An 11271-nucleotide genomic window follows, 5' to 3' on the forward strand; every position below is an offset into this window, starting at 1 on the left:
ATCTCACAGAAGTTTGAAACCTTTAAGAGTTCCTTTTCCTCCTTCACAACTCAGCATCATCTGAAAAAAACTGTTAGATGAGCACTTCTTTTAAAACAAACTGAACTTACCCAGCCTGTCCTCATAACTAAAGTCCCTCTGCACAGATAACTTTCCAGTAAATAAAACACCGAAGTACCTGAAGCTCCTTTGAATTGCTATTCAAAAAAACAAGGAAAAAACTATACATTGCATACCCTTTACTGAAGGCAGACAACAAGAATTTAACAGCAACAATGTTAGAAAAGTCATACCACATGGTGCACAAAGTTCCTAACGGTACATACAGAGAATATATACAACACCGCTTTCCATTTTAAAGATTAACAAAGTTATACAAAAATTTTTGACGGACAGACAGACATACTTTATTGATCCCAAGGGAAACTGGGTTTCATTGCAGCCGCACCAAGAATAGTGAAGAAATATAGTAATATAAAACCATAAATAATTAAATAATAATAAATTAATCATGCCAAGTGGAAACAAGTCCAGGACCAGCCTATTGGCTCAGAGTGTCTGACACTCCGAGGGAGGAGTTGTAAAGTTTGATGGCCACAGTTAGGAATGACTTCCTATGCTGCTCAGTGTTACATCTCAGTGGAATGAGTCTCTGGCTGAATGTACTCCTGTGCCTAACCAGTACATTATGGAGTGGATGGGAGTCATTGTCCAAGATGGCATGCAACTTGGACAGCATCCTCTTTTCAGACACCACCGTCAGAGAGTCCAGTTCCACCCCCACAACATCACTGGCTTTACGAATGAATTTGTTGATTCTGTTGGGGTCTGCTACCCTCATCCTGCTGCTCCAGCACACAACAGCAAACATGATAGCACTGGCCACCACAGACTCGTAGAACATCCTCAGCATTGTCCGGCAGATGTTAAAGGACCTCAGTCTCCTCAGGAAATAGAGACGGCTCTGCCCCTTCTTGTAGACAGCCTCGGTGTTCTTTGACCAGTCCAGTTTATTGTCAATTCATAACCCCAGGTATTTGTAATCCTCCACCATGTCCACACTGACCCCTTGGATGGAAACAGGGGTCACCGGTACCTTAGCCCTCCTCAGGTCCACCACCAGCTCCTTAGTCTTTTTCACATTAAGCTGCAGATGATTATGTTTGCACCATGTGACAAAGTTTCCCACCGTAGCCCTGTACTCAGCCTCATCTCCCTTGCTGATGCATCCAACTATGGCAGAGTCATCAGAAAACTTCTGAAGATGACAAAACTCTGTGTTGTAGTTGAAGTCCGAGGTGCAGATGGTGAAGAGAAAGGGAAACAGGACAGTCCCCTGTGGAGCCCCAGTGCTGCTGACCACTCTGTCTGACACACAGTGTTGCAAGCGCATATACTGTGGTCTGCCAGTCAGGTAATCAATAATCCATGACACCAGGGAAGCATCCACCTGCATCACTGTCAGCTTCTCACCCAGCAGAGCAGGGCAGATGGTGTTGAACATATTATTTACATAAATATAAAATCATACAATTAATTGATTAATTATAAAGGTACCGTTGAATTTATTGCTCTGGATTAGTTATATTACTATTATTAGATTGGCCTAAAGTCACTTGACCAACCAGCTTCATGAAGAATTAATTGATACTCTGACTTTTTTATCTATAATATACCATGGCCTAAACATTAATCGTAACTCCAGGCTTAACATAGACCGATACACCCAATCTACCAGTATATCCATTATGATTCCAATATTTCCACAGATAAAACTAGCTCAATAATGGCATTTTCTAAGTCGAACTTTTCTTACAACTCCAGTGTCTATGCCATTGCAGATACTGTCTCGTACCTAGACTTTTAGTTTGATTACCTATAGTCACAAGGTGGCATAGCGATTAGTATGATGCTGCAGCAGCGTGGGCCATCAGAGTTTGGAGTTCAATTCAAGCATCCTCTGTACGTCCTCCCCGTGGAATGCATGGGCTTTTCTCCAGATACTCTGGTTTCCTCCCACAGTCCAAAGTTGTACTGGCTAGGTGAATTGGCCATTGTAAATTGTCCCATGATTCAATGATCCCTCTAATTTCTAATGACCTGTGGGTGCAAAAAACTTGTGCTGTGCAATTTTTTGCCCAGTGACAAGAACATATGCACATAGAGTAATTTATTCAATACAAACAGCATTAGTAAGCCAGTTCTAAAATTTGCAGACAAATCATCACAATCTCCACATCGCCAACGTTGTTCACATCAGAAACCAGAAAAGGAAATATGATTGTGTACGTTCATGAAATACACCTAACATGCCAACAAGGTGGAGGGTGACAACCTTTTGGGTACAGTTCAAATTCATTTGTGTAACATAGAAACATAGAAAATAGGTGCAGGAGTAGGCCATTCAGCTCTTCGAGCCTGCACCGCGATTCAGTATGATCATGGCTGATCATCCAACTGAGAACCCTGTACCTGCTTTCTCTCCATACCCCGATCCCTTTAGCCACAAGGGCCATATCTAACTTCCTCTTAAATATAGCCAATGAACCGGCCTCAACTGTTTCCTGTGGCAGAGAATTCCACAGATTCACCACTCTCTGTGTGCAGAAGTTTTTCCTCATCTCGGTCCTAAAAGGCTTCCCCTTTATCCTTAAACTGTGACCCCCTCATTCTGGACTTCCCCAACATCGGAAACAATCTTCCTGCATCTGGCCTGTCCAATCCCTTTAGAATTTTATACGTTTCAATAAGATCTCCCCTCAATCTTCTAAATTCTAGTGAGTATAAGCCTAGTCGATCCAGTCTTTCTTCATATGAAAGTCCTGCCATCTCAGGAATCAATCTGGTGAACCTTCTTTGTACTCCCTCTGTGGCAAGAATGTCTTTCCTCAGATTAGGGGATCAAAACTGCACACAATACTCTAGGTGCGGTCTCACCAAGGCCTTGTACAACTGCAGTAGAACCTCCCTGCTCCTGTATTCAAATCCTTTTGCTATGAATGCCAACATATCATTTGCCTTTTTCACCGCCTGCTGTACCTGCATGCCCACCTTCAATGACTGGTGTACAATGACACCCAGGTCTCACTGCACCTCCCCTTTTCCTAATCGGCCACCATTCAGATAATAATCTGTTTTCCTGTTCTTGCAACCAAAGTGGATAACCTCACATTTATCCACATTAAATTGCATCTGCCATGAATTTGCCCACTCACCTAACCTATCCAAGTCACCCTGCATCCTTTTAGCATCCTCCTCACAGCTAACACCGCTGCCCAGCTTCGTGTCATCCGCAAACTTGGAGATGCTGCATTTAATTCCCTCGTCTAAATCATTAATATATATTGTAAACAACTGGGGTCCCAGCACTGAGCCTTGCGGTACCCCACTAGTCACTGCCTGCCATTCTGAAAAGGTCCCATTTACTCCCACTCGTTGCTTCCTGTCTGCCAACCAATTCTCTATCCACATCAATACCATACCCCCAATACCATGTGCTTTAAGTTTGCACACTAATCTCCTGTGTGGGACCTTGTCAAAAGCCTTTTGAAAATCTAAATATACCACATCCACTGGCTCTCCCCTATCCACTCTACTAGTTACATCTTCAAAAAATTCTATAAGATTTGTCAGACATGATTTTCCTTTCACAAATCCATGCTGACTTTGTTCGATGATTTCATCTCTTTCCAAATGTGCTGTTATCACATCTTTGATAACCGACTCTAGCATTTTCCCCACCACCGATGTCAGACTAACAGGTCTATAATTCCCTGGTTTCTTTCTCCCTCCTTTTTTAAAAAGTGGGGTTACATTAGCCACCCTCCAATCCTCAGGAACTAATCCAGAATCTAAGGAGTTTTGAAAAATTATCACTAATGCATCCACTATTTCTTGGGCTACTTCCTTAAGCACTCTGGGATGCAGACCATCTGGCCCTGGGGATTTATCTGCCTTTAATCCCTTCAATTTACCTAACACCACTTCCCTACTAACATGTATTTCCCTCAATTCCTCCATCTCACTAGACCCTCGGTCCCTTAATATTTCTGGAAGATTATTTATGTCCTCCTTAGTGAAGACAGAACCAAAGTAGTTATTCAATTGGTCTGCCATGTCTTTGTTCCCTATAATCAATTCACCTGTTATTGACTATAAAGGACCTACATTTGTCTTGACCAATTTTTTTTCTTTTCACATATCTATAAAAGCTTTTACAGTCAGTTTTGTACACGTACACGTTTGGAGTAAAAGATGTCTGCACATGTAACCTTAGAGTGAACACTGCCATGATTAGGTTGGGTCAAATTGGGGTTGTTGGGAGTTGCTGGACTGGCAAAGCTTGAAGGGCTGGAATGACCTAGTCTACATTGTATCGCTAAATAAAATAAGTACCGATGCTCCTTCCAGTGAATCAAAGCCATTATTTGAATTTCCTGCTCTGGATTATGTTTAATATTTACCTTTTACTCATCTTAGTACTCTGTTAGTACGCTTTAGCTACACTCTATTGAATCAACATCAGTTAATCCAAGCCCAATGTAACAAAAGATCCACGGAATTCTTCAGTCACTTCCACATCACAATATGATTTTTCCCCAAAGAATCCACTTCAGCCTGCACTTGATTCAGTCTATTTAGTAACTCTAGGAACAACCCAGTAGACACTACACACCTTTAAGGTCATGGAGTCAAAATGAGCTCTTTGACCCAGTGGTCCATGTGACCAAGATTCCCATATAATCTAGTCCATTTCCTGCATTTGGCCCAGTGCCTTCTAATGCACATATCCAAATACCTTTTAAATGGTGTTAATGTACCAGCTTCAAATGCTTCCTATGGAAGTTTATTCTACAAGACATTAAGATATATGAGCAGAATTAAGCCATTCCATCCCAGATCCTACTCAACTCTATTCACCTGTCTTCTCACCATATCCTTTAATGCCTTGACCGATCAGGAAACTATCAACTTCCACCTTAAATATACCCACGGACTTGGCCTCCACCGCAGTCTGTGGCACTACTCTCTGGCTAAAAAATTCTTCCTTACCTCTGTTCTTAAAGGTTGCCCCTCAATTTTGAGGATGTGCTCTTTAGTTCTGGATACCCCCACCATAGGAAACATCCTCTCCACATCCACCCTATCTAGTCCTTTCAACATTGGATAGGTTTCAACGAGATCCTCCCCACATTCTTCTAATTTCCAGTGAGTACAGGCCCAAAGCTGAAAAATGCTCCTCCTATGTTAACCCCTTCATTCCCAGAATCACCTTCATGAACCTCCTCTGGACTCTCTCCAATGACAGCACATCCTTTCTGAGATACAGGGCCCAGATCTGTTGATTATCCTCGAAGTGCAGCCTGTCTAGTGTCTTATAAAGGCTCAGCATTATCTCCTTGCTTTTATATTCTATTCCCCTTGAAATATATGCCAACATTGTATTTGCCTTCTTTACCACAGACTCAACCTATAAATTAACCTTCTGGGGGTTTTGCACAAATCCTCCTAGGTTCCTCTGCATCTCTAATGTTTGAACCTTTTCCCCATTTAGAGAATAGTCAATACTATAGTTCCTTTTACCAAAATGCATTTCCCAACACTGTATTCCATCTGCCAGATTTTTGCCCATTCTTCCTATCTTTCTAAGTCCTGCTGCAATCACATTGCTTGCTGAGCACTACCTACCCCTCCACCTAGCTTTGTATCATCCACAAACTTTGCCACAGAGCCATCAATTCCATTATCCAAATCATTGACAGTGAAAAGTAGCAGTCTCAATACTGACCCCTGAAGAACACCCATATACTGGCCATTTTCCAGCTGAAATATTTGTTCCTCAGGTTCCTATTAGTTCTCTCCCGCTCACCCAAAACCTATGTCCTCCTGTTCTTGCTTGTCCAAGCCTGGGAAAAAGATTAAGTGCCTTGACCTTCATGATTATATACAAAGACTAACCCTCATTCTCCTGTGCTCTGTAGAAAACAGTTCCAATATGGTCATACTCCCTTCATAACTCAGTCTTCAGAGTCCCAGCAATATCCTCACAAATCTGCTTTGCACTCTTTCCAACTTAATAATTTGCATATTCTCGTCTACTGTTTTATCACCTTATTTGATTGAAACAGCCTCACCACAATCATTAGATACTAGCATTAGTAAAAGTCACTGTGACATTTTAGTATATCAATTTTCTGGTATAATGCAAACAACAAATACGCTTATCCAAGTGTTCTCTGTGTGCTGTTTGCGCATTGTCCTGTGACTTATCCCTGGTGTAAGTAGTATGCAGGGAACCACTGGAGATAGGTTTGTGAGAAAATAACATAAACAAAATGATGGAGAAACTCAGCAGGTCAGGCATCACACATGGACATGAAAAACAGTTGATATTTTGGGTCAAGACCATTCTTCAGGACTGGAATGGTAGGAGGAAGATGCCAGAATTAAAAGGTGGTGAGAGATGGAGGATAGCTAGAAGGTGAAACAAGGTGGGTGGAAAAGTTAAAAGGTTAGAGAGAAAGGAATCTGATAGGACAGCAGAGTGGACCATAGGAGAAAGGGAAGAAGGAAGGTCACCAGGGGAAGGTGATAGGCAGGCGAGAAGAGGCAAGAGTGGGGAATAGAAGAGAGAGGAGGGAGAGTGAACATTTTTTACCAGAAGGAGATATTACTATTCTTGACATCAGGTAGGAGGCTTACCAAATGGAATATAACATATTGCTCCTCCACCCTGAGGAGACCATGGGCTGACATGTCAGAATGGGAATGGGAATTGGAATAAAATTTTTTGGCCAGTAAGAAGTTCTGCTTTTGGCAGATGGAGCAGAAGTGCTCAATGAAGCAGTCACCTTATTATTGATGGGTCTCACCAATGCTGCTGGGACGACATTGGGAGCAATAGATTCACAGGTGAAGTGCTCCCTCACCTGGAAGGATTGTTTGGGGCCCTGAAAGGAGGTGAGAGAGGTGGTCAATGGGTAAGGGTAGCAGTTTGGCTGCTTGCAGGGAAAACTGCCAGGAGGAAGATTAGTGGGGAGGGATGAATGGACAAGTGAATCACATTGGGAGTGATCCCTGCAGAAAGTAGAGAATGGAGGGAGGTAAAGATGTGTTTAGTGGTAGAATCCCTTTGGAGAAGGCGGAAGTTGTGAAGGATGATATGTTGGATGCAAAGGCTCATGGGGTGGTAAGGACAAGAGGATCTCGATCATTGTTAAGGCAGTGGGAAGATGGGGTGAGCGTGGATGTCTGAGATGTATATATACATACACAGTCATTACAGTTTTATTCTCTGTATATTGCATTGTATTGTATAACACATTGTTTTGCATTGTACCGCTGCCACAAAGTTAACTAATTTCACAACATATGCTGATGATATTAAATCTGATTCTGATTCTGAAATGTAGTGAACATAGACTTTTTTTGTATGAGTATGGTGTAAGACAAATATCAAGGGTGGAGCTGCACTAAGTACATTTTTAAATGAAGATGATGAAGTCTTAACCAACTATAGCTGGTACAAAAATATTTCAAAAATAAAGCACATGGGGCACGAGGAAATCTGCAGATGCTGGAAATTCAAGAAACACACACAAAATGCAAGTGGAACACAGCAGGCCAGGCAGCATCTATAGGGAGAAGCACTGTCGACATTTCGGGCCGAGACTCTTCGTTTGATCCTGATGAAGGTTCTTGGCCCAAAACGTCGACAGTGGTTCTCCCTATAGATGCTGCCTGGCCTGCTGTGTTCCAACAGCATTTTGTGTGTCACATGGGGCACATTGTTCTTAAAGGCACATGCACACTCAAAATACATAGCACACCCTTTCAATGGACTTTCTTAAACTATCCACTGCACGCTTATCCAAAAGACAGTCTGACGGGAGCTATAAATCACATTAACCAGTGTGTATTCTATCCTCAATACTGTCAGTGAAATCTACACTGTCATTTTTCAAGAAAGACACTAGCAGTATTGAAAATTTGAAAAAAAATCTCCATATTTACTTAATCGCACAATCTTGGTGTGAGTTAATTCATTTATATTTTTCTCTATGCTTTCAAACACATGAATCCTGACAACAAAAGTCCAGATTCAAGTCCAATTTCAGGATAGCTTTTTGCAAAGGTTTCAAAAATCTTGTTGAGCAACCATATTTCTTTTTTTCCAATACTGGAAGTGGGTGAAAAGAATGTAGTTCTGACAGTAAGCTTCTTTCAGATGTAACTATCTATTTACATGAGTAAGATGAATGACTTTCATTTGACCTGAGGATCTGACCACAAAAAAATGTTTTTAATTAACTAAACTAATTAAAGCCAGTTGCCTTAAAGGAGTTGATTAAATTATAAGCAGCTGCACTTCAGAATAATCGTGCTTTGAAGGCATATGTGTTGAAATTGTTTTAGTTCTTAATAGGGCCATTGTATTTGGAGCTAATGATAGTTTTTTTTTTGAAAACCTCAAGCTCTACTGAAGATAAGTTAACCTTTGCATGTAATTTCACTGCAGACCATGTCAAAGAACACTGACTGAATGGCTTTGTGCAGAAAGTTGGGGTGAGAGACAGGGCATGATCAGGGTCCTTTAATTGCTTGTGATAACTTTTATTAGGTATAAAGCTGTTAGGAAGTGGTTGAGGAGTTGAGACAAGAACAGGGTGATCAAAAAAGGCTGATAATTAAGTGGATTTATCAAGCAGCTGATATTTAGGCTAACTAGTGTGGTAAAGATTAGGACATTGGTTCTAATTGAGAAGTTGAGCAAAGAATTCAATGAATTAGGGAAATTACTTCGAAGTTGAAAGTCCATGGGAGAGGAAGTAATTAATGCAACTTATGCAAGTAGAGTTCCAATTTAGAGCAAATATGTTCTCAGAAATTTCCCAACTGAGGATGTAATGGGGACAGTGGTTGAATTTCCATGGCAACATTCCAAAAGTAACAAGCAGGTAGGATAGAGGCAGTGGCTATCAGTTACTTGGATATTCAGAAGGCATTTGATATGGTGCCATACATGAGGTGGGTTAACAAGATAAAATCCTGTAATAGGCCTGTGTTAGTCTCGATAGACCATGGATTTGCACCTTGGAAAGTTTCTAGGGCGCAAGCCTGGGGAAGGTTTTTTTTTATATGAAAGACCGGTAGTTGCCCAAGCTGCAAGTCTCCCCTCTCCACACCACCGATGTTGTCCAAGAGAAGGGCATTAGAACCCATACAGCTTGGCACCGGTGTCATTGCAGAGCAATGTGTGGTTAAGTGCCTTGCTCAAGGACACACATGCAAGGCTCTTACTAGCAACCTTCAGATAACTAGACAAACGCCTTAACCACCTGGCCATGCACCAACACAGATAAAATCCTATCACATTACAGGAAAGATACTGGCATGGATGGAGGAATGGCTGACAGGCAGGAGGCAGTGAATGGGAATAAAAGGGACCTTTTCTGATTGGCTGTAAGTGACTAGTGGTGTTCCTCAGGAGTCAGTTTTGGAGTCACTACTTTTTCCATTGTTTGTCGATGATTTGGATAATGGAATTGATGGCTCTGTGGCAAATTTTGCAGATGATATGAAGCTAGGTGGAGGGATAGGCAGTGCTGAGGAAGCAATGCAATTGTAGAAGGATTTAGACAAATTGGAAGAATTGACAGAAAAGTGGCAGATGGAATACGGTTTTGGGAAATGTTTGATAATGCATTTTGGTAAAAGAAACAATAGTGCAGACTGTTATCTGAATGGGGAGAAGGTTCAAACATCAGAGGCGCAGAGGGATTTAGGAGTCCTTGTGCAAGACTCCCAGAAGGTTAATTTGCAAGTTGAGTCTGTGGTAAAGAAGGCAAATGTAATGTTGGCATTTATTTCAAGGAAATAGAAAATAAATGCAAGGAGATAATGCTGAACCTTTATAATACACTTGTGAACAGATTTGGACTCATATCTCAGAAAGGATGTGTTGTCATTGGAGAGAGTCCAGAGGAGGTTCATGAAAGAGATTCTGGAATGAAGGGGTTAACATACGAGGAGCATTTTTCAGCTTTGGGCCTGTACTCACTGGAATTTAGAAGAATGTGGGGGGATCTCATTGAATCCTATCAAATGTTGAAAGGACTAGATAGGGTGGATGTGGAGAGGATGTTTCCTGTGGTAGGAGTGTCCATAACTAGAGGGCACAGCCTCAAAATTGAGGGGCAACCTTTTAGAACAGAGGTAAGGAGGAATTTTTTAGCCAGAGAGTAGTGAATCTATGGAATGCTCTGCCACAGACTGCAGCGGAAGCCAAGTCTGTGGGTATATTTAAGGCAGAAGTTGGTAGTTCCCTGATCGATCAAGGCATCAAAGGATATGGCAAGAAGGCAAGTGTATGGAGTTGAGTCTGATCGGGATCAGCCATGATGGAATGGCAGAGCAGACTCAATGAGCTGAATGGCCCAATTCTGCTCCTGTATCTTATGGACTTATGATCTGAAATGAAATTCAGATTGTGAGGACACTCAGTCCTCGTTTATTGTCATTTAGTAATGCATGCATTAAGAAATGATCCAATGTTCCTCCAGTATGATATCACAAAAACACAAGACAGACCAAGACTAACTTACAAAAACCACATAATTATAAACATATAGTTACAACAGTGCAAAGCAATGCCGTAATTTGATAAGGGCAGACCATGGACACCGTAAAAGAAAGTCTCAAAGTCCTCGATAGCCCATCATCTCAGGTAGATGGTAGAAGGAAGATAAACTCCCGATGCAGCCTCTGGAAGCATCTGACCACAGCCAACTCTGAGTCAGTCCAAAAAACTTCGAGCCTCCTACCAGCCCTCCGACACCGAGCACCATCTCTGCCGAGCGCTTCGACATCGGCCCCGGCTACCAAGCAACAGGCAAAGCCGAGGATTCGGGGCCTTCCTCCCTGAGATTTCTCGATCGCACAGTAGCAGCGGCAGCGAAACAGGCATGCCAGACATTCCACCAGATGTTCCTCCGTGCTTCTCACATCCGTCCCCATCAAATCAGGATTGTACATGGCCCCTACTTACAGATAACAGATATTCATTCCTGGAGTGGCTGCACGCGCTACCGTCGCACCGCCATTTTTTCATCAGTGGTCATTAACAGTGAATTAACAGTGGTCATTCTAGCTAACATGCTGTAAGGTTTCACAGCTAATGTAATGGTTTCTCTGTAGCAGCAATGTTTGGGTTATGACTAGAGATAATGGGGTTTGGCATGCTAGGGCATCCAATGAGAGAAATGTTCTTTC

This window comes from Hemitrygon akajei, chromosome 10, assembly GCF_048418815.1.
Source record: "Hemitrygon akajei chromosome 10, sHemAka1.3, whole genome shotgun sequence".
NCBI classification, from domain to species: domain Eukaryota; kingdom Metazoa; phylum Chordata; class Chondrichthyes; order Myliobatiformes; family Dasyatidae; genus Hemitrygon; species Hemitrygon akajei.